The sequence below is a fragment of the Lissotriton helveticus genome, chromosome 5_1, assembly GCF_964261635.1.
Source record: "Lissotriton helveticus chromosome 5_1, aLisHel1.1, whole genome shotgun sequence".
NCBI classification, from domain to species: domain Eukaryota; kingdom Metazoa; phylum Chordata; class Amphibia; order Caudata; family Salamandridae; genus Lissotriton; species Lissotriton helveticus.
In genome coordinates, this window is record NC_136065.1 from 170,174,176 (window position 1) to 170,201,169 (window position 26,994).

Consider the following 26,994-nt stretch of genomic DNA (forward strand, 5'->3'; position numbering starts at 1 on the left):
TAGTGGCCAACGAGAAATTTACAATAGGCCCTGCATATGGCTCTAATAATGATGAAACTCAGGTTATTAAATATAGAACTAGCTACCTGGGCAATGTCTTGGATATTGACGGGGGACTTTAATATTTAATTGGGAGAAGTGACCCTCGGGCTGGGAGGAGGGGGGGGGGGGGGGGGGGAGGAGAGCTAAATATTATGGCAGGAAACGTAAAGTATATAAAGCCTTACAGCACCTTATTTATGAACATGGCTTAGTTGATGTATGGCCTAGGTTGAAACATCCAGATCCGGGCTACACATATGTGAGAAGTTGGCCTGATATATGATGTTTCCAATTCTGGAACCACCTTGTATCAGTCCAAACAATCCCTTATGGTGTCTGGTTGTAAGTCAACCTTGTAGACAAGCTAGCTTAATGGTAGCATAGACTAAGCAGCCTTGAAGGCTTAACTCAAGAGGTGGTGTTAAGCGAGCTGTTTTACCAATCACAGTCCTGTAATATCAAATGAAAGGACACCACACAAGTATATATTATAAAAATATATGTATTTATTCTCAAAATAATCCCCAGTACAAGCGTTAAATCAAAAGCACAGTATAACATACAAAGTTGCACAATTATGGATGAGGGCGAGGGGCCACTCAGACCATATACTAAGAAAGTGGTATAAGAGATACCAATCGAACAGTGGTTAGGCCTAGGGCCTAGGGAATCGCTGGGAGCAGTCGGGACAAGCAATGCTGAAGTCGGGAAAAGCCCGCGGGATTCGGGTGCAGGGCTTAAAGCACACGCATGCACCAATGCAAGTCAATGGTGCGTAAAAGTTACACAAATAGAGTTTTAGGATACTTCCGCTGAACCTAGAAGGATAAAACTTTAGTCACAGACCCTAGAGGTGTGTACCAGTGTGGGAACACCGGCGTTGCAATGTTACCTCACCCACAGGAAGCGGGTGCAGAGGTTCGAAGTGGCGTCGGGTTTCGTCGTGCAGGTTCTGGGTGCTTGAAGCTGAAGAGGCTGCAGGCGATGTGAAGGAGAAGTGTCCGGTGTGATCCAAGGGTGGATCAGAGTCGTAAAGTACCTGAAAGCAGAGGGGACAGAGTCTGGGTCACTCAGCAGTGACCAGGGTGGAACCAGGATGGAACCAGGCAATGTCGGGCGCAATCAGGTGGTTGTCGAGGAGCTTCTCTCCGCTGCCACATCGGCTCTGGGGCATCTGCGACGTCCAGGAACGGGTCACGAGCTGTCCCACGTAGGCTCTCGCCATCGGCGCTGTCGGCTTCAAGATTGGAGCAAACACTTGGCAAAAGCAATCCACGCGGAACTGGAAGATTGCTTCTCACCCAGACCAGAAGGGTAAATCTGGAGCAACCAGAATCACAAGTCGTATTTCGGTTTTCGTCGGCACAGGGGCCACAAGCCAGCTGGCAAGTGACTGGGCCAACGCGTTGAGCCAAAAGAAGCAGAAGGGCCCCACGCAGCACTCGTCGAGTGTGGAGGGCTGAACTTCGGTGCAAGAGGGGCTCAGGGTTGGGGCTTCTCAAACCCCGGTGTACAGCTTCGAGGGTCACTCGTGGGCTGCACGGTCAGCGTCTCGTGGTCTTTTCAAGATGGCGTGCCCCACGCTTCCGGTCGCCTCCACGGGTCTCAGCTCTGCAGGGATTGTGGATCGGGCTGTAAGAAGGCAGGCAAGCTTGATCTCGTCGATCTCTGTCGCTCGAGTTCCGGCGGGAACTGCAACAAAGCAGATGTCGAGGTGCTGGATGGTGCCCGTTTGCACAGGGTGGTCACTCCTTGACCACAAGGGAGATTCTTCAGTCTTCTACGTTGAGTAGGATGTCGAAGGGTCCAGAGTTTCGTTTCTTATGTTTCATCAGGATAATCTGAAGTGCATTGGCACTGCTCCCATTCTTATACCAATCTAGGGGGCTGGATTACCTGCTAGGTCCCCTCCTATGGGTGGGACCCAAGAAGGGGGTGGGTACACCCCTTTCCTTTGATCCAGGCCGCGCTGGGACGGGGGCTGGTGTGCCCCAGAACCGGTTTGGCCGGATTATGCAAGGGGCAGCCTTGTGCTCCCCATGCAGTGTCTGGTTTCTTTCAAACCTCCCTGCTACAATCCACTATCTCCTGTCTGGGGAGGTGGGACACCTCCCTGCGACAGGAAACCCTTTGTCCAGGCCCCCTTCGCTGAGTTTCGGTCATCTGCAGGGGGTCAGACCCGTGTCTGTGGCAGAAGCATCCATTTTGTGGATCTGAGGCTCTTTTAAAAATCAACCGCATTTAAGCAAAGTAACATGTCTTCTCCCTCTAGAGGGTTGGAATGCTATCCCAGTCGCCAGAACTGGCGAGGGGATAGTATTCCAAATCGTATGACACCTTACACGACATGTTTTGATAAAGCCAAACCAAAGTTGCTATATAACCGCGAGGATTATAATGCACTTAATAGTATATGGTATGGCATTATCCTGAAACAACTTAGGGAGTTGTTCCCGACAGCTGCACACAGGCTCAGCTCATGCTAGGAGCTCCATCTCACATTAAACCACGCACTCTGCCTCCAAGATTGATAAGGACTTCCATAGGAGTGGCTCACAGGTTTATATGTGTCCAGATATAGGTTTAGATATAGGTATACTATATCTAAGCAAGAGGTGATTACACCATCTTGCCTCAGCTGAGTGATCAGCCAGTTGTGTCAATTTAAGAACCAGCCAGGGGTGGCAAAATATATGCTGCAGCCCCTGGTAGGCCTTGGTGGCACCTATGCCCTGAGCACCTATAGTGCATGGTACAGGGGCTGACAAGGAGTCCATTTCCAATTGTGGTATGTACCTATAGCACATGTATTAATAATTTAGAGAGAGAACAGCAGGCTGGGGGTCTGATTAGCAGGCCCACAGCCTCAGTAGTCGAAAACCAGTGAAGCAAAAAGCTAAAATTTGGGGTGACCATAGGATAGCAGACCCTACTCTCCTACAACATATTACTCCTGTCCACATCAAAAGTTACCCAAATTAGACTACTTTTTGTAACTAAAACTCACTTAGTAGACGCACATATACAGATTTTCCCCGAATTACCTTGGATCATAACCCGGTCCTCCTGAAACTTACAACGTATCGTTTGGCACGTTCCAGAGGAACATTCTCTTCCGATAGGGAGTGGTTATTAAATCAAGAATTCATTTGTCATATAGGGCAATGGTTAACTCAGTTCTTGGCCATAAATCGAAACTCCACTAAATGTGACGTAGTTTGGGATGCTATTAAAGCAGGGTTCAGGGGGGAGATATTGAGCGTTGGGCTACATGTACAAAAACAACGTAGGCAGCACCTACTGGGGCTATATATTCATTTGCAACATGCTGAATACGTGTTGATAGAGGCAGTTCAGGGGAAATTAGGCACTACACTGGCACAAACTGTGGTTGCATGCTGTAAAGCCAGGATAAACGAGGAGTGGGCCAAAGACATAGCAAAGAAATACCATCTTTTCAGGAGAGCGTATTACGAGTCTGGCGAGGCAACTGGTAGATGCTTGGCCAAGAAAATTAGATGTAAGGAGGCTAAAATACTATTACGGCAATTGAGGATTCGACGGGTAATATAGTAGAAACACCAGAGGGGATCTTGGAGGTCTTTCGGCTTTCTATGGGGGGGCTGTACTCTGAGGATATTATTACCCAGGGGGAATGGAAGACCTTTAGAAGGATCCCTATAGGAAGATGCTGAATGAAGAGGATCAGAGAATATTAGTGGAACAGATTACAATGGAAGAGCTTGTTGAAGCTGTATGCGCATTAGCCAGACCCCCCAGGTTATTGCGGCATGGATTAGCAAATTTAGCGGCTCAAATATGGAAATGTAGCGACACAAATATGGAAATTTAGCAGCATTTTTGCGGCACTTTATTTTACTCATAATCATTCATTTCCAGCTCTAAAACAATGGAAACTGTTTTAGCAGAGTATTCCACCTTGAAATAGGCCCTGATATTATGTTATTTCCAGTGATGTCCCTTCCACTTCCCCTAGCATTTTAGTGAATTGACGCCCATGCTCTAGTTGGCCATGTTACCCCCTCACCTTCTATGTCCAATGTGCCTGTATTTAAAATATATATTGATGCATTGAGACAACCCATACTTTCATATATTAAAGCAACTTCTGAATTTGAAAGGTTTATTAAAAAGGGCTTTCTATTTTAGAATTTAAGTATATTGTTAGCAAGAAATAAATCTACTTGAAAAAAATAAAACCGCTTATTTCCGTGATTTATTGCAGTAACATGAAGTAGAACATGAGTATATGGGCTGACGTTGAATGTTTCGTCAGCACATGTTAGCAGCTCATAAATCTCTTGAGCTCATCATAACTGCTGTAGAAGTTTTGTGATGCATGTATTGATGGTGTATGTGTTCTCTCCCTGCTTAGGAATGAGAGATCAGCTGCTGGCACCCACAATGTTTATTATGGGTCTCCGTCCATCAATTTTCATATGATTTTTGCAGCTGTAATCGAAGGCGCTTGTTCTCATTTAGTCAGCATATATGTACGTGTTGATCTTAAATGCACACTGTCACTTTAGATGGCGTGAGCTCGTAGTGGTGTTTCTACCCTTTACATTTGCCAGTATGCAACAAAGTCACACGTTTTGCATATTCTGTGCCCTAGTGAGTCAAGGGCATGACACTTGATGTGTAAGGTATTCATAATGCTCTGCGGCAGCTAGTTTCAGAACCGGAAGCTTTGGCAATCACATCGTGGCCCCCCTTCTTGGAATGGCTCTCTTCTGCTCCATTCTGTCCACTGCAAGGGATCGAAAGTCGTTCGGATTTTCTGGAGCGCCCGGACGTGAAAGTGCAGCCCGCTGTGCGGTGCCCAACTAGCCAGCCCCTTGTGCATGCATGTGTGGCCATGCCTTACTACCAGCTACCCATCCGACATCCGCACTACCTGCTGCAGACATACATCAGTCTCTGGCCGTGTCCCCTTAAAGCAGGCTGAACCCTTATTAATGGTGGGGGCTGTGTTAGACTAGGGATCTCTAACCTTCTCTGTAAGCAGACCTACTTCGGTGCAATGAAAATTGAAGAATTATGCTTCATTTTCGCGGGCCCTTATGTAAAAATTGCCAAAATCTTTACAAAAGTTCCGATTTTGGGGCAAACCGCGAAATACTGGAGGGTCTGATTAGCTATAGGGAAAGCTGCTGGCCCAGATAGGCTCCCTCTGGAATTTAATAAACTCTTTTTTACCAGAGATACAATCAGATATGCTCACTGTATTTCGTGAGGCACAGAAGGGTGATGCCCCAGCCTCATAGGATGCAGCCAGTATAATCATATTTCTCAAAAAAAGATAAGCCACCTACACTTCCAGGGTCGTTCAGACCAATCTCGCCCAAACAGTGATGGGAAGATTTACACAAAAATATTGACCGTGTGACTCTCTCAAGTGATTACGCTTTTAGTCTCGGTCCACCAGCATGGATTTATACCAGGAAGAGGCACGGTCAACCACATAGGTAGAGTTACGGCACTGTTAGATATCGCCAATACACATAAACTTGCATGTGGAGTGATTCTATTGGACGCAGAAAAAGCGTTCGACACCGTCTCCTGGGAATTTATTATGGTCAACTATGAGGTGGCAAGGGTTCAGAACTGGATTCATCCGGGCAGTTAAAACTATGTTCAGATCACCAAATGCTCGGGTCTGCACGTTGGGACATGAATGGAACCCAGTATCTATATAAAGGGAGACCAGACATGGTTGCCCCTGTCCTCCTCTGCTATTTGCGTTATATATTAACCCGTTCCTAAACCTACTGCAATATAGGCTAAATATACAACCACTGAGCCCCAGGCAGGAACAGGTTAATTTATTAGCTTACGCAAATGATATAATGATAGTTTTGTCGGATCCTGCCACCACTATATAAATGCAATTACAATACAATACAATACAATACAATACAATACTTTGGTAGAGACAGACAACTAGCATCAATATACGGGAGGAGCTCAGGCTATAAGTTGAATCTGGCTAAGACACAGGTTATATGTACAGACCAAGAGCACTTTAATGCTCCTCGAGTTATAAACGAGGCAACGTATCTAGGAGTGCGTCTGAATGCGTTTCTTGATAAGATGGTTTTGACCGATTGGGACCCTATGCTAAGCAAGATTAAAAAGGAATTAGATAGGATGGAAGGCCTACACTGGTCAATGCTGGGAAGATGTAATGTCCTAAAAATTAATATCCTGCCAAAGGTCCCTAATTTTTTCAGGGCGGTCCCATTAGAAATTACAGGGAAACAGATTTAGAAATTACAGTCTATATGTAGCAGCTTCCTGTGGGCCCAGGGTAAACCCAGTTGAGCTATGAAATGTATGACCCTTCCGCGAGAACGAGGGGATGGGCGGTTCCCAATTTTCAGTTTTACTATTGGGCATGCTTACTACAACATATGGGAATTCTATTAGTTGTGGAAAATGAGGAAAGTACAGATGAAACACCTCATATTTTTCAGATACTATTGGGTTCCAACAGAGATTAGTTTTTTAAGATTCTTGAGCCCAGTTATTATAAAAAAAAAAGTTTAAAAACCTCTCTTCAAGGTGGTCCAGGCTGCCCATAAGGCTTGGCTTCAGATTAGGAGCTATCTGCAGATTGGTAGGATTAATTATTATACCCCCACAGACGCTCCAGCTTTACTTCCATCTATTTTCTCGGATGGTATTATGAGATGTAAAGAAACTCAGACTCTAGGAAACGTAGTAGACAGCAGTGGTGTCAGGACATACGCAGACGATTTAAAATAGTTAAAGGTTTGTGACTATTTGATTAAAAGAGGTGATGCTTCACGCCTAGCACAGAAAAATAACTTACTAGAGGCAGTGAAGGGACGAAGAAGGATTGGAAACCTATACCAAACACTTATTGAAATACAAAAGGATGATGTAGAGGCACAGAATGCTAAATAGAACACCAGGCTGTTCCTCTGAGGAAATATTCTGCCAGAGTCTCATATTAGCTGATAAAACTCTTAATCTCCTCCTATCTTAAAACACAACAGTATAAAACCATGTTTAATTTAGTGCACTCTGTGTGGGATGGATCAGGCAGGTATAGTCCATATGTTTTCAACATGTCCAGAATTGAAACAACTAAATAATGTGATGCAGACCTTTCTGACGGAAGTTACAGGGGTGCAGATTGTGATGATACAGATACTACAGTTATGTTATTGGGGGTCTTAGAAGATGGTGTGCTAGCACAGGGAATGTAGACATTTAGAAATGTAATATTCTGGGGGAGGAGCCAAGATGGCGACCGGAGCGGACGTGTAGGCTCCCGGCTCCGCCAGCCCTTGAGCCCCGCATTGCTATCCTGCCTGGAATCCTGCTCTATTTTATCGGATGTCAGACCGGGACTGTGTGCTGACTTCACCCATGTTTCTCCGGAATCTCTGCTCGTCCGGAGCTCGGAGATAACCTGATAACCATCCCGATACCTTGGACCCCGGTGTAAACCGCCGCTCGCTGCCGGACCTCGCTGGAGCGGTGACGGCCGGCCTGCCTGCATGACACCTGGAGCCTGGGAACAGTCGCTTTCTTTATGGGTCACGGACCGTAGTGAACTGGTTGCCGTGGACAGCCGCCTACCGAAACTACCTCGCGCTTGGAGGGCAGATCGCACTGCATGAACGGTTCCTTTGTTCAGTGCTGGGTGAGTGCTGCTTGGACTCCATTGCGGGGTTTGCCCGGAATCGGTGGATCGCCCATTCGCCCTGACTACCTGTCTTAGCCGATGGCGGCTCCTCGCTGACGACGCTGGACTGCAGCTGGCGGCAACGGAGGATAGGGCAGTTGTTGATTCATGCCGCACCCGCCCATGCTTTTGCCGTCGGATTATCGGCATGATGGATATACCCACTGAATCGCGGAGTGGAGAAGATAGCCCACCCTCGCCCTGGGACTGCTGCACCGTATCCGGGCTTGAGACCGAATTGCATATACCCTCTTGTGATCCAGATACAGGGGGACCACAGCCTGCACTGTTCTGTGGTGATATCCTGACTGCCCTTTGTGATCTGCGATCGGAGCTGTATCTTGGCTCCCGCAGGCTAGGCGAGAAGCTCGATGGTATAACTTTTGATTTGGAGCGGGAGCGGAAGGACTGTTCCCAGCAACAATTGTACACTCCCTTGTTGGTGCCTGAGTGTGCTACTGTGTTTTCAAGTGCTTCCAGCGGTGGTGAGACTGATGACGACTGGATTGGCGTCTGTAGACTGCCGTTTACCAGCTCTGCCTGTGATACTTTGTTTCCCCATCCGGGGACTGCTTCTTTGTCCTTGTTCCCATTGTCATCGACAGGACTGCCGGCTAAGCGACTTCTGGCCCCCTTTAAGGCTCTTTCACTGTGGCCTCCGTTTTTTCCTTTGTGGAGCTTGTACTACCAGAACAATTCGGAGGCTCCCTTTGCTGAGATTAACGGACTTTTGGGTATTTGGCACCGTCCATTTTGTTTCTACGAGTCTCCCCCTCCCTTTTGGCGTCCATCTTGTCTCTTTGTTTCAGAGGGGGTTGGCATTCGTCGAGGGGTTTGTTCAGAGGGGCATCCGAGATCGGGTCAGGGTTAGGCGGTTTTCTATGTGGGATTGATTTCTTGACTGGCGGGGATGGGGATGGGACTGCTACGTATATGGACTGTATGAACCAGACGCACAACGAGATTTGATTCTCCCCATCTGTACTTGTATTTGCAAGTTTGCTGCTTCGCTTGTGATAGCTGTGGTGGGGATGTATGGGTGGCTGGGCGGACCGGGAGCATTTAGAACTGGCCCTCCTCTCAGTTCCTTCGACAAAATTTTTTACCGATGATAGATAGACGGGGGAGCTGGACGTTGGCTACGTTTCATTGGGGGTCCGGGATGGGGTGGCTGATACGATTCTTACTGGCTGTTTTGGGTATTTATGGATGGCCCTCCTCCGGTAATATATGCCTTCTTTTTCTTTCTGCTCTTTTCTTTCTTCTTCATTTCGGGTACTCTTTTGGGGCGACAGACACATTGCAAGGGGGGGGTAGGCCGTAGCCTTTGCATGCTTGTAGGGTGGGGGGATGTTATTTTCTCTTTTTGGTTTCTATGGGCCTTTATTTTTCTTTATGAGCCTTTTTCTTTCCCCTTTTTCTTTGGGTCACTGGTGTTAGTTGTAAGGGGGTGGGTAGCACCTGGCGCACGACGCGTTCTGCGATGGTCAATCCTTTTGTACTGTTGTGATGCCGCCATTTTGAAGATGTCTTCATGCTTGCTGGATTCTTTGCTGTGCGTTGCCCACTTCAATTTTGCTTGATATGTTTGGTCCTTGATCCTTTCTAGTCTTTCCAGCTTACTATTCTTTATTTACAAGAAAAAAAAAAGGAAAACCTTTAACGACGAACCTTCCTCTCTCCTGCTTCCCAGTAGTACATGTCTTCCGGTGTGACTCGAATCAACTTTACTTTGTTTGAAATACTGTTGCGATGCCGTATTGTGTGCTGATGTGCTCCAAAACGTTGTTGAGGCCGGCCGGATGGTTGTAGGCCCGTATTTGTTTCTTAACATTGTGCAATAAAGGTTTTTAAAAAAAAAAAAAAAAAAAAAAGAAATGTAATATATATATATATATATTGCTGTTGCAGTGGCAGTGGCTAGACTATGTATAGCATTGTGGCGGTAGAAAGAACACCCTACTTTTGAAATGTGGAGAGGAAGGCTGTATGCTATATGTAAATTGGAAACTAGCCTTTATGCCATCAAAGGGTTACAGAAACGGAGTAGGGGCATTAAGATCTGGGGGGCTCCTATTGAGTATCTAACACCTGCAATACATTAATAAATGATCTTCGGGAGGCCGATATCCGATATTACTTACATAGCGGTCACCCCCTCAAAACTAGATATATGTACTCCTTTTTTAAAAGAGATTGGAGGAAGTATATGATCTGTTTTTTTGTGGTTTAATTTGTTTGGTGGCGTAACCTATATGGTTTTTTTTGGGAATGATCAAAATGTATTATGTTTTATCCTTCTGCATGCTTGGTCTAAGAATGTGTTCTCTGCAAGTGGCTAAATAAATAAATAAATAAAATGTTTAAAAAGTAAATGCCTGAGAAGTTTACTCAGGAGCAGAAGAGGAACAACCATTATATACAAAAAACACAGAATATGCCTTTGGAGTCTACCAAAGTGCAAGAGGGTGCAATCCAAAAGAATGGGTAATATACAACGAGCTACAATATATAGTCAGAAGGGTCCACCCAAGAGTGACATAAATGCAACCTACCGAAGAGGGACATGGGTCGAGGGGTGTGCGAGTGGTTTGGTGACTAATCCTGTAGAAAAATGTAGTCAGATTAGGAACTATAAATAGAATGACAAGAGGAGGGTTCTGAGAGAAGGGATATAGGGATAGGAGGGAAGACGTCTTGCATTAGGCCCAAACAGGGTAGATGCAATACATAGATATCCTTCCCTTTTCCGTCTTTTACCGTGAAGTTCTGCAAGGTGAGGAGAAGATGGGAAAGGGGTTTTGAAGCATGTGGGCTGCCCACGCTTTGCAATAAAAATAACACTTTACAAGCAGAGTTCATTTACCTGTTGCTCGAGGGAAGAAGAGGTCTGGAAGGCGGTTTCCTGGCATCTCCCTTTGGCGGCAATCCAACAAGCCTTCGTAACCGGGCTGGGAGCTAGAGAGAGAGTAGGAGCTCAGTAAGGGCAGGTCATCTGATCAGAGGGGCAGGGTCATGAAGCGCGCTGTAAATACTCTGAGTGACCTGTGGAGGGGATAAAACACAATGGAAGCAACTTTGTAGTGTTATGGTTACAGACTTAAGAGTAGACATCTCAGTGTAAAATCCTTGCCAGATACTAAAAAAGTGATTTAAACACTCAAGATTAGGATTCGTCAGGCAGACATTTTTTGTTGCGAGTAAAACAATTATCGGGCAGAGAGGGAAAGAGCTATGGCAGACCAATGGTGCAAAGTGTAATACAGTTCAGTCAACCAGCTCTGACTCAACGTAAAAAGCTTGACATTTGATTAGTCTAGTGAAAGCCAGTTGTAATGCCACACTTTATTGTGGCTCAGGGTTGATTTTTATGAAAAACGACTTCAGCTCAAATATATGAAACGGATTTGCATTACCAAATGTGCAAAACTGTTTCAATGAGAATAGTCATAATAGACACACACGATTTGAGACACATGCCTGGAACCTGCTAACCTGCATAATGGCCACCAGACTCACAATAGTTCAGAATGAAAATGCTTGAAGAAATCACCATCCATTTATGGTGGGCAAAAAACTGGAACGTTAATGCAACAGAATGTTTTACTGGTTGAAAGCTTTATTCGATATGCAAAAGATATCTTACAAGCATATCATACATTAAAAACAACATTTTTTAGGAAAAAACACACGTATGTCATACATTTCTTAAAATATATAAAAATTTTAGGGAGCTCCCCAAGATAAATTAGCTAAAAAAGAATTAAACCGATATAGTCAATCTATTGCTTCGAATCAACCAGGAACGTTTTAAAAATTTAGAGACACCACAGACTATAGGTGGAGAGGTATCAGTCAATAAAATTCGAAGAGCCACCGAATGCATACGTGTTCCCAAGCGTTTGAAAAGGGGTTTCAACCAGTTTCTCTTGGGATGGATGTAGTCTGGGCACACGAAGAGTACATGTGCCACCGTCTCAGGCCTAGTTGGACAACAAGCACAAAAGGGGGATAAATGGGCATAGGACTTCCACTTCGATATAGTTGCTTTTAGTGGTAGGGTACCAACTCTAAACTTGAAGTAAAGGGCCTTGTCCAGTGGCATAGTAATTAGGTCCATATAGGGTTCGTATAATACCACATCCTTTATTTTGAGAAACGCTGCCGTCGAATTGCAATGATGTGGATTCCCAAATAGGTGACACGAAACCCAATCCCAATATAATTTTTTGAGGACTGCCTTAGGAGGGGCAGATCTTGAGGTCCAGCAATCTCCTAGGCCCAGTTCCCCCAAAAGCATTTTTGTGTCCCTCAGCCACTTGATCTTGTTCCAACCCCCCATGTTCAATATTTCCAATAGGCCGTCGGCATAGGATTTTAATTCAGGGACCCTCCATATGCGGGACCACAGGAGCAATGGACGAAGGCGGGCCTGGTCTTTAATACTTTTGCAGCCCAAATCCAAGAGCACTGGAACTGTTGGGGTGCTCAGGGGGAGAGCTAGGAGGTCCTTCAGGAACTTGTTTTCAGTCTTGGATAAGGGTTCCAAATTACAGTGACCCCATAACTCCGCTCCATACAGGGCAGATGTGACCCCCCTTGCCTTGTAAATCTCAATTGCAGGCGCCACTGTGGATCTGGGAGATGCATGCTATTCCTTGAGTAAAGCACCTCCTACCCTTTTGTGACAGAGGACCATCTTGTCAATGTGTGATGGCCAACTCATTTTATCATTCAGGCGTAGACCCAAATAGTCAAATTCGGTCACCTTCTCCAAAGGGACTGAGTTCAGAATAGGAGGGTGACCTAGTTTCCTTGGCGGGCGTAGTATAAGATATTTTGTTTTTTCTACGTTTATCACCAGCCCTCTAGATTCACAAAAGTCCTGAAAGCGGGTCAACAACTTCTGGAGCCCCTGAGGGGTCTTTGAAATGAGCAGAGTGTCATCCGCAAACAATGTTGGGATCGCACACCCCCCAGACAGGGTGTGTCCGCAGGTTCCTTTAGGAGATGCTCCACCACACCATTTACATAGAGGGAAAATAGTGTGGGAGCTAACACGCAACCCTGTCTGACTCCCCTACAGACGGGAATCCTATCTGTTGTTTCGCCATTTCTACCCCAGCGAACCTGGGCAAAATTGCTCGTGTGGAGTTTCATTAAAAGGAACAAAATGTACGGGGGCAGGCCCAGGCGATGGAGAACCCTCCAGAGTTCTTCCCTGGGAACTAGGTCAAAGGGAATCTTCAAGTCAATGAAGGCCAAATAAAGACTGCCCTTGCCCAGCTCCACCACCTTCCAGTGCAGTAATGTTAGCCTAAAGACCTGCTCAATTGTACCAGTTCCTGGGCGGAAGCCTGCTTGAAAGTCCGATAGGACTTGGTTCTCATCCACCCATTGAAGAATTCTCCCCAGAATTACTTTTCCAGCAACTTTTTGTGTAGAGTCAATCAGGCTTATTGGCCTATAGTTCCCTGGAATGTCTCTGCTTCCCTTTTTGTATATGGGGACTACCACTGCCCCTCTCCATGACTCTGGGATCGGGCCGCCCTCCAAGATAGCATTCAAGAGGGCCGAAATTATTTGACCCCAATCCGATGGGTAGGCCCGCAGAAAATCCCCTGGGAGCCTGCAGCTTTCAGTGGGACCACGGTTTTGATGGCATTCTCCACCTCCCGGGATGTAAACAAGCCAAAAGAGCTATCCTCCATTGAAAAGGAAATTAGAGTTGGCTCGTTTAGTGGCCCTTCTATCGCTGAATACAAGGCCCCGAAATGACGGAACCAATTCTGGGGTGGGATGGTACAAGTTCTCAGAGTGTCGTCGGGTCTATTACGGGAGCCTATCAATTTCCAGAACCCCCTAGTATCTTTATCCTTACTAGCAACCAACAACTCTGCCCAGAATTTCTCCTCCCATTGCTTCTTTGCTAACTGGATCAATTTAGCATAGACCTTCCTAGCCTCCTTTATCCTAACTTGAGATTTTGCTTTGACTGCCTCAACTAGGTTTTTTTTCGCCTCCCTACAGTTGTGGTTGTACCAGCCATCTCTTCTGTTGGCCCTTTCTTTTGCCCCACCATGCCTCTTACGCACAGTAAACAAATTTGTCAAGGCCCCAGTTAGTCCACAAAATACTTCACATGCCTCCCCCGAGCCCCCTTCAACTACGCCTAAATTCTGGTGGACTAAGGCCAATAATTGGGACACAACCTCAAGTTTTCCGGCAGACAGGAGAAGTTTTGACCACTTTAAGCGTCTACCGCAAAGGGATACCTCCGCCTCACCCAGGTCAACTATAGCGCTAGATACGGGACCTCCACCACTGACAGACCACCACGGAGCTAAAGTGAGGGACAACAGATTATGATCACTTTCAACTGTAGGTAATATTACCATATCCCTCACTGAGCTCCACAAGCACACATCAAGCAAGATGTAATCGATTCTTGGTGTGTGGTTGGGCCTATTATATGTATGGGCACCCCCCCTGTCCGAGCTTGTCCTTCCATTTAGGGCCCTCAGGCCGTACTCTGTACTAAGATTCAGAAAAGGGGGTGGTGATGAACAGAGTGTCTGAATTAGGCAGACCACTCTTACCCAGTCCAAAGATCAGGGCTTGATCCATCACAGTTATTTAGCTCACTGCCCCATCCCAGCTCAGAACCTGGCTATATGCAAATTAGTCTGTCCCTGGCCCAGTGCATCATGGGAACAGGGCAGACCAAACTACCAAGCCAATTCTTCACCAGAAAGGAGACAAGCTGCCGGGGACCGGTTTCTGGCATTTCAGCCTCGTCGGCCCAGCTTGCTTGAATCCTGATGGAGCAGTGAGCAAGGGACTCATGTCTGAGTATACCCTGCCACACCTGTAGTGGCCAAAAACGATTCAGAAAAGGGGGTGGTGATGAACAGAGTGTCTGAATTAAGCAGACCACTCTTACCCAGTTCAAAGATCAGGGCTTGATCCATCACCGTTATTTAGCTCACTGCCCCATCCCAGCTCAGAACCTGGCTATATGCAAATTAGTCTGTCCCTGGCCCAGTGCATCATGGGAACAGGGCAGACCAAACTACCAAGCCAATTCTTCACCAGAAAGGAGACAAGCTGCCCCCTTTTCTGAATCATTTTGTCCACCATAAGCGTGGAAGGGTATACTCAGATGTGAGTCCCTTGCTCATTGCACCATCAGGATTCAAGCAAGCCGGGCCGACGACGCCTGAAATGGCAGAAACCGGTCCCCGGAAGCTTGTTTCCTTCCCAGTACAAGAATTGGCTTGGTAGTTTGGTTTGCCCTGTTCCCATCATGCACTGGGACAGGAACGGACTAATTTGCATATAGCCAAGTTCTGAGCTGGGATGGTGCAGTGAGCTAAAAAACGGTGATGGATCAAGCCCTGATCTTTGGACTGGGTAAGAGTGGTCTGCTTAATTCAGGCACTCTGTTCATCACCACCCCCTTTTCTGAATCATTTTGTCCACCATAAGCGTGGAAGGGTATACTCAGATGTGAGTCCCTTGCTCATTGCACCATCAGGATTCAAGCAAGCCGGGCCGACGACGCCTGAAATGGCAGAAACCGGTCCCCGGAAGCTTGTTTCCTTCCCAGTACAAGAATTGGCTTGGTAGTTTGGTTTGCCCTGTTCCCATCATGCACTGGGACAGGAACAGACTAATTTGCATATAGCCAAGTTCTGAGCTGGGATGGTGCAGTGAGCTAAAAAACGGTGATGGATCAAGCCCTGATCTTTGGACTGGGTAAGAGTGGTCTGCTTAATTCAGGCACTCTGTTCATCACCACCCCCTTTTCTGAGTACTCTGTACTAAGGGCATTAAGCTGCAGTGCCACTTCCGTCCATTTTTTGATCGGGGGCAGCTCCAAGACAGGTATCCCCCTCCTGCCATCCTCCTCATCCTGGGCCCTCGCCGCCGTCCCCCGCATCCGAAGAGCCACCACAGGAGGACGGTCCTTCTCCTACCTCGCCGCCAAGACATGGAACTCCCTCCCGACCCACCTCCGCCGGACCCAGGACCACCTCGCCTTCAGGAAGCAACTCAAGACCTGGCTGTTCGAGCAGTAGCGGACCCCCCCTCCCTAGCGCCTTGAGACCCTTTGGGTGAGTAGTGCGCTTTATAAATGCCGTGATTGATTGATTGAACGTGCAATTTACATCACCTGCAACCAAGCTGCAGGCTTTGTGTGGCGTTGCCCCTAATAAGTCCTCCAGCAAAGCAATTGTGGGAGACTGCCTCCCTCCCTTAGTGCCACGGGCATAAACATTAAATATGTTCAAAACAACACGGCCCCTGACATCCTTCAATATAATATTGAGTAGGTCTGGGCTATTGGTCTTAATTTCCACTACACTACAGTTTAGGGATGAGGCTACCCAGATAAGAAGTCCCCCCGAGGGTCGACCTCTGCCCGATTCTGGGCAGACAGCAGGGATGGCATAAGCAGAGTACCCCACCCTGTGTACTGGCTCTCTACTCCACGTCTCCTGGAAGATGCATATGGAATATTCTTCCACTAATGCATTCCAGTCCGGCAGTGCCAGTTTTCTAGTTATTCCTGCGACGTTCCAGCTGAAGACCTTAAAAACTTGGTCCGTCACAGCAGGAGCGCAACGGGAAACTATTTCTTGGCATGAAGTCGCCCCATCTCTACCTAGCAATGCACCCCAATGATCACTAGAAACTGAGTCCCCCAAAGGGTCCAAAGTTACCAGCGGTACGGTTTGGGTTTCATTAAGGGAGGAGGAGATAGATGACAGTACTATATCGTGTGGGGACTCACCCATTTCCCCCCTATCTAGATCTCCAGTTACCTCAAGTCAGTGGTTCATAGGGCCACCGTTTTGACTGAGCCACCTAGTCTGTGGATATAAAAAGGGCTCAGGGATACTATACATTCCACCAATGGCACCCCTGCTTGTTTCCCCTAACCCAGGCCTTAGAATTGTAGGATTTAAATGCCGCGGATAAAAGTAGGTCAGATCCGCTGCACTAATTCCAGTGCCCCCCACCGTGTGATCTTGACTACATATCAATCTGGCCACTCTATTATCCTGGAAGTTAATAATAACACAGTCCCCTTCCAGCTGCTTCTTGCTTTTGCCAACCCAGCTCACCCTGCGGACGCCGAGGATTAGTCCATCGATGCCCGCAGGGAGTGGTCTATTTATTTTTAGCCAGTGGAGGCATTTATTTTTTAAGGCCTGGTGGGTCTCTGGTTGATTGTCTTTCAGGGATGGGACTTTAACCAGTACAACTACATAGGGGTGGCAATCCGGAGGAAGGTCAGTACATGGGGTGCGGGGATATTTCTTCAGGGAGGGTGCAGCTGGAGCATGTGCTGCCGAGTGGGTTTCGGCAGAATTAGCTAACAAAGCTGCCCCATCTCCCTTGGTCTTAGCACTATTTGGGGGTAATTGCTTAAGTTTGGAATTAGGATTTTGCACACCCAGTGCGGCCTTTGGTTTCGTTGCTATCTTATGAGCTTTAGGGGCGTTAGTAGAGTTCCCTTGCTGTGGATTAAATTGCGGGGCAGGACCTGGGTTGGACGTAGGCAGGGCAATATTAGTTAAAGTTGGTGCTACACTTGATGTTATTAGAGACACCGACTTTGGCTTGGCTGAATCCTGTAGCGGGGCACCTGCAACAGCTGCTCCATTTCCCAACTTACCACATATGGGGTCCTGACTATTTCTAATCTGTTGTTTGATCAGAGTTTTGAGTGAGTAAAAGTTGTCAAGAATCGACTGCTCGAGACTATTTACTCTGGCCTCCACCCTCTTAACTTGGTCTATGAGTGGTATCAGGGAGCGATTGACCGCGTTAGTGAATTGGTCCAGGCAAACTGGGACTTGAATTGGGAAATGCTTGTTATTAAAATCAAGACCCTTTGCCTGGATCAGGGGCTCTCCCGACCCATCCAAGTGCTCTGTAATCTGGCCATTACCTGTTTTTTCCCCCGTGGCCCTTACCCCTTGTTTCCTAAAACGCTCATACAATATAGGGTGACTGCCTTTTCGTGTACTCACAACTCTTTTCCTCTTGGAACGTCTAAAAGCACCCTGAAAGACGCAAGGCAATGAGGTGCCCACAAGAGGAACAGGGTCAGGCAACGGGGAGTTTTGGCTAGTATCAGGGGGAAGTAGAGATAAAACACACCCTCCCCCAATATCATCACTAGCAACACCTGGTGTTAGCTGTACTAATAGGTTCTCTAGCCTCTCAATGCTTCCGCCTATTTCAGATAGTCGGGGATGCTCAGGCACTTCTACAATAGGTGGAGATGGAACCCTAACTGTAGGGGGTGACAAGACTTTAGCCAAAGGACCAAGAGAGGATCGTCTAGATGGTAAGAGATCCCCGGAGAGGCGACGTTCCGTCATCGCTATCTCCTTCTCTATGACTGCCGCTACTCTAGTTATGAACCTATCCATAGTGCCTATCATTGGGTTCCCCCCAACCCCTTCTCCTGTAGCTCTGAGCAATTTCCCAGAGAGTGGACATGGTAGGTGTTTTACCCTATAACAGTGTCACAGTACCTTTCAGGGCCGGTATAGGAGATGTTGGGGACCTGGCCCAGCCCAGCCTCTGTCAGCCCCTGACTGCCTTGGACAGCCCGCCCTTTGGCCGGGCTTCGCTCGGCGTCCCGCTCGCGTCCCGCTACGAGAGTGCCGATCCTTGATAAATGGGCGTTGCGGGCGGGGGGCGTGGTGACCAGGGGGCGGGGCGGCACTTGCAGGCGTTGCACTGAGCCTTCTGGTCAGTGTAGTTGTTGATGCTGCCGCTGTACCGCTTGCTCCGCCTCCTCGCTACGCCTTGGAAATCTGCAGCTCAGGGGAACACAGGAAAACCGGGCAGCCCCTCGCTGACTGCACGAAGCGGCACCCGCGAAGCGGGTGCGGCGAGTGGTGAGGCAGTCAGCGGTAGCCCTTCGAGAGGGAAAGAGCACAGCTCGGTCGAGGGTCCTGTTCCCAATCCGTGTCCTCACCCTCAGGTATGCTGTCCCACGGGCTATCCTGCAACACCCGCTTTTGGCCGGGCGGGGGGCGTGGTGACCAGGGGGCGGGGCGGCACTTGCAGGCGTTGCACTGAGCCTTCTGGTCAGTGTAGTTGTTGATGCTGCCGCTGTACCGCTTGCTCCGCCTCCTCGCTACGCCTTGGAAATCTGCAGCTCAGGGGAACACAGGAAAACCGGGCAGCCCCTCGCTGACTGCACGAACGCGGGTGCGGCGAGTGGTGAGGCAGTCAGCGGTAGCCCTTGGAGAGGGAAAGAGCAGAGCTCGGTCGAGGGTCCTGTTCCCAATCTGTGTCCTCACCTTCAGGTATGCTGTCCCACGGGCTATCCTGCAACACCTGCTTTTGGCCGGGCGGGGGGTGTGGTGACCAGGGGGCGGGGCAGCACTTGCAGGCGTTGCACTGAGCCTTCTGGTCAGTGTAGTTGTTGATGCTGCCGCTGTACCGCTTGCTCCGCCTCCTCGCTACGCCTTGGAAATCTGCAGCTCAGGGGAACACAGGAAAACCGGGCAGCCCCTCGCTGACTGCACGAAGCGGCACCCGCGAAGCGGGTGCGGCGAGTGGTGAGGCAGTCAGCGGTAGCCCTTGGAGAGGGAAAGAGCAGAGCTCGGTCGAGGGTCCTGTTCCCAATCCGTGTCCTCACCCTCAGGTATGCTGTCCCACGGGCTATCCTGCAACACCCGCTTTTGGCCGGGCGGGGGGGCGTGGTGACCAGGGGGCAGGGCGGCACTTGTAGGCGTTGCACTGAGCCTTCTGGTCAGTGTAGTTGTTGATGCTGCCGCTGTACCGCTTGCTCCGCCTCCTCGCTACGCCTTGGAAATCTGCAGCTCAGGGGAACACAGGAAAACCGGGCAGCCCCTCGCTGACTGCACGAAGCGGCACCCGCGAAGCGGGTGCGGCGAGTGGTGAGGCAGTCAGCGGTAGCCCTTGGAGAGGGAAAGAGCAGAGCTCGGTCGAGGGTCCTGTTCCCAATCCGTGTCCTCACCCTCAGAATGTTTACAGCCTAGATAAAGACTGACTAAAATTTCAAAAGGGCGTGGGCCACTTTCCTGACATTATGTGGATGACGAGCTTGGTGGAACAAACCTCGCATTTTTTAACAAGTTGTGGTCTCAAGTTCTCGATTCTTTGAGGTAGAGATGCAGGGAAGAGTGTGACTGGTTTATCTGATATATTGCATACATGATGTAACAGTCATGCTTGTTAACCTAAATATCCAGTTTGCATTTCATGCTCTACAGCAATAATAACTGGTTGAAAGAATGAGTGGCATTTAGACAGATACAAGCTGTTGCAAACATTTTATCACTTGTACTGGTTAATTACTTGATGTTACCCCATACCAAACATATATATTGTTTGAAATAAGTATCCTAAATCTTGAAATAAAAAAATTAAGTTGTTTAAAAAGTAAAAGGACGACTGGGTATATGCAATACACGATTCGATTCACATTTTAATCCAAACATCAACACCTCAGTATGTGCATGAGGTAAGCTACAAAACTATTGTTTTGCAATACTCCTTTGATTTGCATTGCATGGTTATTAGTTGGATTGAAGAAATCGGATATAGAGGAAAAAGTAGAAAAGAAAAAAAATAAAAGGGGGTGACTAGTTCCATTTCCCACAAACTTACTTCTGTGCTTTCTTAACAAATATTTTTGACTAATGAAATGTCACACAAATCATTTCAGAGGTAGAAACCAGTGAAGCACGATCAAGGCATCAACCCACGTTTCTAATTGTAAAGTGCCGATATATCCACCCAAGACAGGCTGGACGATTAGTAGTATTCAAAAGGGAATACATTAAGTAGCAATAAAGACTTTACATATTGGTCAGAGGTTAGTTTCTAATGCAGCAGCCTTTTCTGTCTTCGTGTGGAATTATCAAAGTCACTCCACAAGGCTGCACAGAGTGAAATCAAGTGAATATGAAATCTTAAAACTCAACGCTAAGGTGCTTACATCTGTGTCACATAGCTTTTTTTTAAATCAAATAAGATGTGAAATGAGTTTGAGGGAGACATAGATTTAAGGTTACCACGGTTTAGCCTATCACTCTCTACAATTGAACAAATACCCATTATATTTTCTGGACAATCTATTAATGCCATATGAACTACCTACGCATGAAGAAATATTGATGTGCAGCGCAATGAAATAATTCCTGAGATAGTTATTACTTCATTAATAGCAAACAATGAGAGACAGACGATGACCCAACATAGGGATTAGGTAACTTAGACATCAATTCTATGGACCCGGCAGCAAGGGAGGGGGTGGAGGGGCATTGGGGGTGAGTTTTTTTTTTTACAGTTGAGTTATGTGTAAGCGAAAATGAAGCTGCGAATATGGTTGGAATCTCCACAATCATAATCATCGCTATACGACTTGTCTTGCATTGTTGCTGATTTCCGAACCACCTCAGCAGAGGTGGTTAAGCTGTATGTTTGTACCTTGCTTGTTTTAATGATTTGGAGATATAGACCCAATAAAGAAATATATATATATATTTTTTAAATTAATAGCAAACAAGGCACAGTCCGTGGCACTGCTGAATCTGTTTAGCTCCCACACAGAGGCCCGGGATATATTACACAATTCAAAGAAGGCCCATCTTCACAGTTGAAAATGTTTATTCAATCTAAATTAATAAACAATTTTCAGTAACGAGTTTGCACTGCAGAAGTGCATACTAGTACAGAGCTTCAGATCTCATCCTTCGAAAAGCCTTGCTAGTTTTATTTGAATTTCGACACCTACCATTGAGTTTTTAGAACAGGTTGAGGCTGCTTGTCCTGGCCGCACACACAATTTTTTTCTGAGGATAGCACCGCACAACAATACAGCAAAGCTCCCTATGTGTAGTAAACTCTACAATCAAAAGAAAGGCAATGATAAATTCTTTGGTTAACCTGTGTCAGAAATGAGAACATCAACTAATGCACGAATCAACATCATTATCTTAATTTTGCTGCAAACATTCTCATATCAAGATCTTTTCATTCTTACCACAACTCTTTACAATGCAAACAGTGACATCAATGCTTTGGATACTGGAACTATAAGAAATAACAATTTGTATGGTATTAATTTTGAGCTGCATTAATCACCATGTCCTGCTATACTGCCCAAAGCAAATATATATTTTTCATGTGCCAGCATTCTGCAAAAACGGAAATATGCTATACAAGCTTTGGTAAAAATCAACAGGTCTGGCTTTGGATACCACCCATTTCGTTCATTTATTCATTAATTCTTTTGTTTGGTCTCGGTTTTTGTAAAAGTTTGTTGAGCTCACCCAGGGAGATGTTATCTCAATAAGAACCAAAAGGAAATGGAGTATAATTTGACGTTCGATAAAGCTCATAAGGAATGGGAGGCAAAGTTATGGGAAGACAGCTGTGAGACAGCTGTGACCAAAGATATGAGAAGCTTTTGGAAATTGGTAGCAAGTGGTAACAGTGGTCCATCTAGGCCAATATCAGACAATCCAGCAAGAGGTCTGGCATGCCCATTTCTCAGATCTTCAGTCGTCAATGTTTTGCAACAAAATGATGTTACTCATTCCCCTGAAGTTCCTCTGGTGTTGGAGCTAAAAGATACCCTGGACGCAATAAAAGCTATTGCCCTTGGTAAGGCTGCTTGGCCTGATGGGGTCCGGGATGAACTATTCCTGGCCAATGCTGAACCACGGGCCCTTTATCTCACTAAGTTAGCAAATTATATTCTGAAAGGGGGGAGGGGGGATGTTACTATTCCGACCAGTTAGAAGGCAGCTCAAATTGTTCCTATTTACAACAAGCATTGAAAATGCAATAGGTCTCGCCTTTTATGAAGTTAAAGCCTTTTGCTTTGCGAATGGTATTGTATAGCAAAAATAGGACAAGAGTATTGAGGGCAGAACAAGCTCTGAAACCACCAGGCGGATTACAACGAGTGCATGTGCTCGTGAACGCGCTTACCATTTGCTCCCCGAGCCGCCTGCCTCTGACAGCTTCACTTCAAAGTCATCCGCTCCCCCGCCCCTGCTTCACACTTTTCACGGCCGCCAGGCCGTGTCTCGCATTTCTCCTCCCCCCCTCCCCACAGCAATGCCAAGAGCTTGTTGACTTGGGTAGCCTGTCTTGTTTCCTTCAATCAGCGCCACCACCTCGTGAATACACACTTGCAATAAAGATGGTTATCTGCACACACTGTCCTCATTTTAATTCCTCGGTATTTGGCATACATTGTATATAGGTAATAACGCTGTGCTGGACATAAACATTTTCCTTTTTGACTCGCAACTTCGCTTCCGGTCACGTTGTAAGTACACTTCCGGGTCACCTCGGTTACACGCTGTACTTAAGATGGCGATATTATCTCTATCACATAATGAAACGGATTCATCCAGGGACCACCTTTCTAATGACCACCAAGTAAGTGACTGCTGCACCCCCTCATGGCCGTTTTCCCTCCTCGACCGGACTCGTGCCGTAGTAGCGGTAGTCTTAAGAAATTCTTGGTTTTTTTGCTGTCTCTCTCGTTTTTCTCGCCCTCTGCCTCCTATTTCTCCTCTTTTCTTTCATTGTCGTCTTTCGTCCTATCTCCATATCCCCCTTTCTCTCATTGTTTTCTTCATTTCTTTTGTTAGCGCATGCATTATGGCTTCGTTTGTTACTCATTTCAGCCTCTCTTGTTGTACATATGCACACTATGTTAAAAAACAAAAGTCTCTAAGCGGAATGAGGTACAGAGTTGTTAAAATGTTTATTTAATCCATTATGGTGTCCGTGCTGTCCTTTGCTCCCCTACCAGTTGTTATTCTTTTGACTGCCGTCTCTCCCTCTCCTTCCCTCTCTAGCCTGTCTCCTTGCTCTGGTCAGTGCCCCCCTCCTTCTTGTCCCATGGCCCCTTCCGCCTGTCTCAAGCGGCTCCTCCCTCCCTGCAGTCCTGCCCTCAGACACCTCACTCCCTCTCAGCCCCGTCTTGCTGCCCCGTTCAGACACTTTCTGCTTCTCTGCCCCAGGGTCCCCTACTTCACTTTTTCCAGAGCAGCTGCTCGCTCCCTCCCCAGTCCTGCCCTCAGACGCCCCCTACTCCCCCAACAGCCGGCGGCTCTTCCCCGGACCCCCTTCTCGTGTTACTCGGAACCCCTCCTTCTAGATCCCTCTTCCCCTCCCGCCTTCGCCTGCCCTCAAACCTCTTGCCTCTGCCTCACACTCGTGCACCCCCTGCCCACTCTTGGCGCCCTCTTTTATTTTCTGCCCCACTCTTTTTTAACCACTCTACCCATCCGTCTTAACCCTACCCCCAATCTGCTTTGGCATCTCTCTTCATTCTCCCGTTTCCTTCTTTCCCATTCTCTGACAACTTTCTCTTTCTCTCCCTCTTAAAGTTAAACTAGCCTCCACTCCCCTTCCCTCCTCCCCCTTCCCCTTCCCCCCCCCTCCTCCCCCTTCCCCTTCCCCTCCTCCCCCTTCCCCTCCCCCTCCCCTCCTCCCAGCCCTTCCTGCCGAATGCCCTCTTGTCCTGTCCTCTCCATCCCTCTCCCACTGCCCTCCAGCCTCTCCCCTCTAAGTCTATCTTTTTCATATACCCCCACCCCTCTTTCTCCACACCCTCCGTGCTGGTCGTCCTAGCATCTTCCACTTTAGACTTACCCCCAGATGCATTCTGGATGTTGTAGTCAGAGCAGAGAGACTATCCTCACACCGAGGGGTGAGGAAGGGCCCCCAAACTATTGCATGCGTTTCCGTTTGGAATGCAGTGTATGCTTGTTTTTTTTCGCCGACTTGTTTTTCTCGGCCTCTGCCTCCTACTTCTCCTCTTTTCGGTCATCGTCGTCTTTCGTCCTGTCTCCATATCCCCCTTTCTCTCATGGTTTTCTTCATTTTTTTGGTTAGCGCATGCATTATGGCTTCGTTCGTGGTCAAGTACTTACTGTAACAATTTTGCGTTACTTATTTCAGCCTCTCTTGTTGTACATATGCACACTATGTTAAAAAACAAAAGTCTCTAAGCGGAATGAGGTCCAGAGTTGTTAAAAAGTTTATTTAATCCATTATGGTGTCCGTGCTGTCCTTTGCTCCCCTACCAGTTGTTATTCTTTTGACTGCCGTCTCTCCCTCTACTTCCCTCTCTAGCCTGTCTCCTTGCCCTGGTCAGTGCCCCCCTCCTTGTCCTGTCCCAAGCGGCTCCTCCCAGTGGCAGGGGTGGAGAATTTTATTTACTTGCAGTCGACCCCACACTCACATACCACTGCATGCCACACAATTACACGCCACATAATTACACTGCTCTCAATGCAACATGCACTCCAAATACCACACAGTGCCACATTACACGCCACATAATTACACTGCACTCATTGTAATATACACTCCAAATACCACTCAGTGCCACATAATTACACGCCACATAATTACACTGCACTCAATGCAACATACACTCCAAATACCACTCAGTGCCACATTATTAGACGCCACATAATTACACTGCACTCAATGCAACATACTCTCATAATACTGCATGCCACACAATTACACGCCACATAATTACACTGCACTCATTGTAATATACACTCCAAATACCACTCAGTGCCCCATAATAACATGCCACATAATTACACTGCGCTCAATGAAACTTACACTCCAAATACCACTCAGTGCCACATAATTACACGCCACATAATTACTCTATCGCCCTCACTCTAGCTATCGCCCTCACTCTAGCTATCGCCCTTACTCTAGCTATCGCCCTTACTCTAGCTATCGCCCTCACTCTAGCTATCAAATCACCACAGCATCACTCAGCACCACCACAGCATCACTCAGCACCATCACAGCATCACTCAGGGGCACCACAACATCACTATGCGCTACCACAGCATCACTGAACGCCACAGCATTACGCGTCGCCACCACAACATCTCTCAGCGCCACCACAGCATCAATCTATGCAACCATTCAACAACAACTGGTTCAAATATGTTCTATCAATGTTTCAAGCTTTATTACAAATGTCACAAAAAGATGTTAATATTTCACTTCTGTTCTTGGATTTGTCACAATAAAATACACTGAACATAATATTCACAAACGTTATTTACAAAACTTTAAGCTATTGTCATAAATTACAATAACTTATTTAAGTATCAATTATTAAAAAAATTAAAAGCCATTGTTATTTAATATCAATACATGTAAGTCACCTAAATACAACACATATTGCATTACAAATGCCATAGGTGTCACATTTGCGAAAGTTATAACTATTGGCATTGTAAATGACAAAGCTATTAATTTCGCTATTTTCAAAACCAACACATAAATAAAAAATTTGTCATTTACAATACCAATAGCTCAAACTGTCCTAATGTGAGACCTATTGCATTGCAAATGCTTGTTAATGCTAGTTTGCCCTGCTTCCAAGCAAAACGGGGTGAATGGGGCCTTGCACCTCCCTAGGGCTCGAAGTTTCCACAAAAGATTGGGACTGGTTGAGTCACCCTGATCAGACTGTACCGTTGGCCGGTTTGCTGAATATTCTGATTGGAATGGGGTGGGGTTAAAGAGTGCCAGGGCCCAGATGATATGCCGGACAACATCAGAAACAGGCCACAGCTCAGCGACAAAAAGTGACTAGGCCCATGCAAAATTTTGTTTACGCTTTGCAAAATTCATTAATATTTCGCATTAGGCATATTTGCAGCAATTTTTGCACTCAAGACTGGCTCTAGCAAAACATATTTGCATACATTTGTGTAGATTTTGCAAACGAAATCTGTTTCACACACCCCTACCTATGTCCCAGAGATGGGCTAGTTGGACTCTGAAATGCCCGCTTGACTCCGCAATAGCTCAAGGATTCTACACTTCAAGACAGAGCATAAGACGCAATCGTCTCGAAAGGGAGCACTTATCTTATCGAGTGCTCAGGATAACACAATCCGACAACCATGCCAAGGCCAGATCACTCAAATATACAGATTACGCCGCCCAGATAAGCGCGGGGAAGACGAAGCTAAAGATCCCTAGTGGCAGGCACCTACAGAGATGGTGGGGGGGCTCGAGCGCCTTCTCCACATACAAGCCCGGCAATGGCAGTGCCCCTGCTACACGGACTGCCCTCCTGTGGGTCAAGATAAGGGTGCGGTCTCTGGGCAGACAAGTGCTTGGCAAGACAGGGTGGTGTTAGT

General features: G+C 47.0%; 1 protein-coding gene across 2 annotated transcripts in view; it reads right to left on the reverse strand.

Moving 5' to 3' along the window:
• RABGAP1 (RAB GTPase activating protein 1) overlaps positions 1-26,994 on the reverse strand; it is an 855,191-nt gene that overhangs the window by 779,283 nt on the left and 48,914 nt on the right. The window contains exons 2-3 of one of the 2 annotated variants that reach the window (XM_078641966.1): positions 21,576-21,686; positions 10,647-10,825 (exon numbers count right to left, since the gene is read on the reverse strand). The gene's annotated coding sequence lies outside the window, so the exon portion shown is untranslated. The remainder of the gene's footprint in view (positions 1-10,646; positions 10,826-21,575; positions 21,687-26,994) is intronic. The other variant, XM_078641967.1, reaches the window with a different exon arrangement.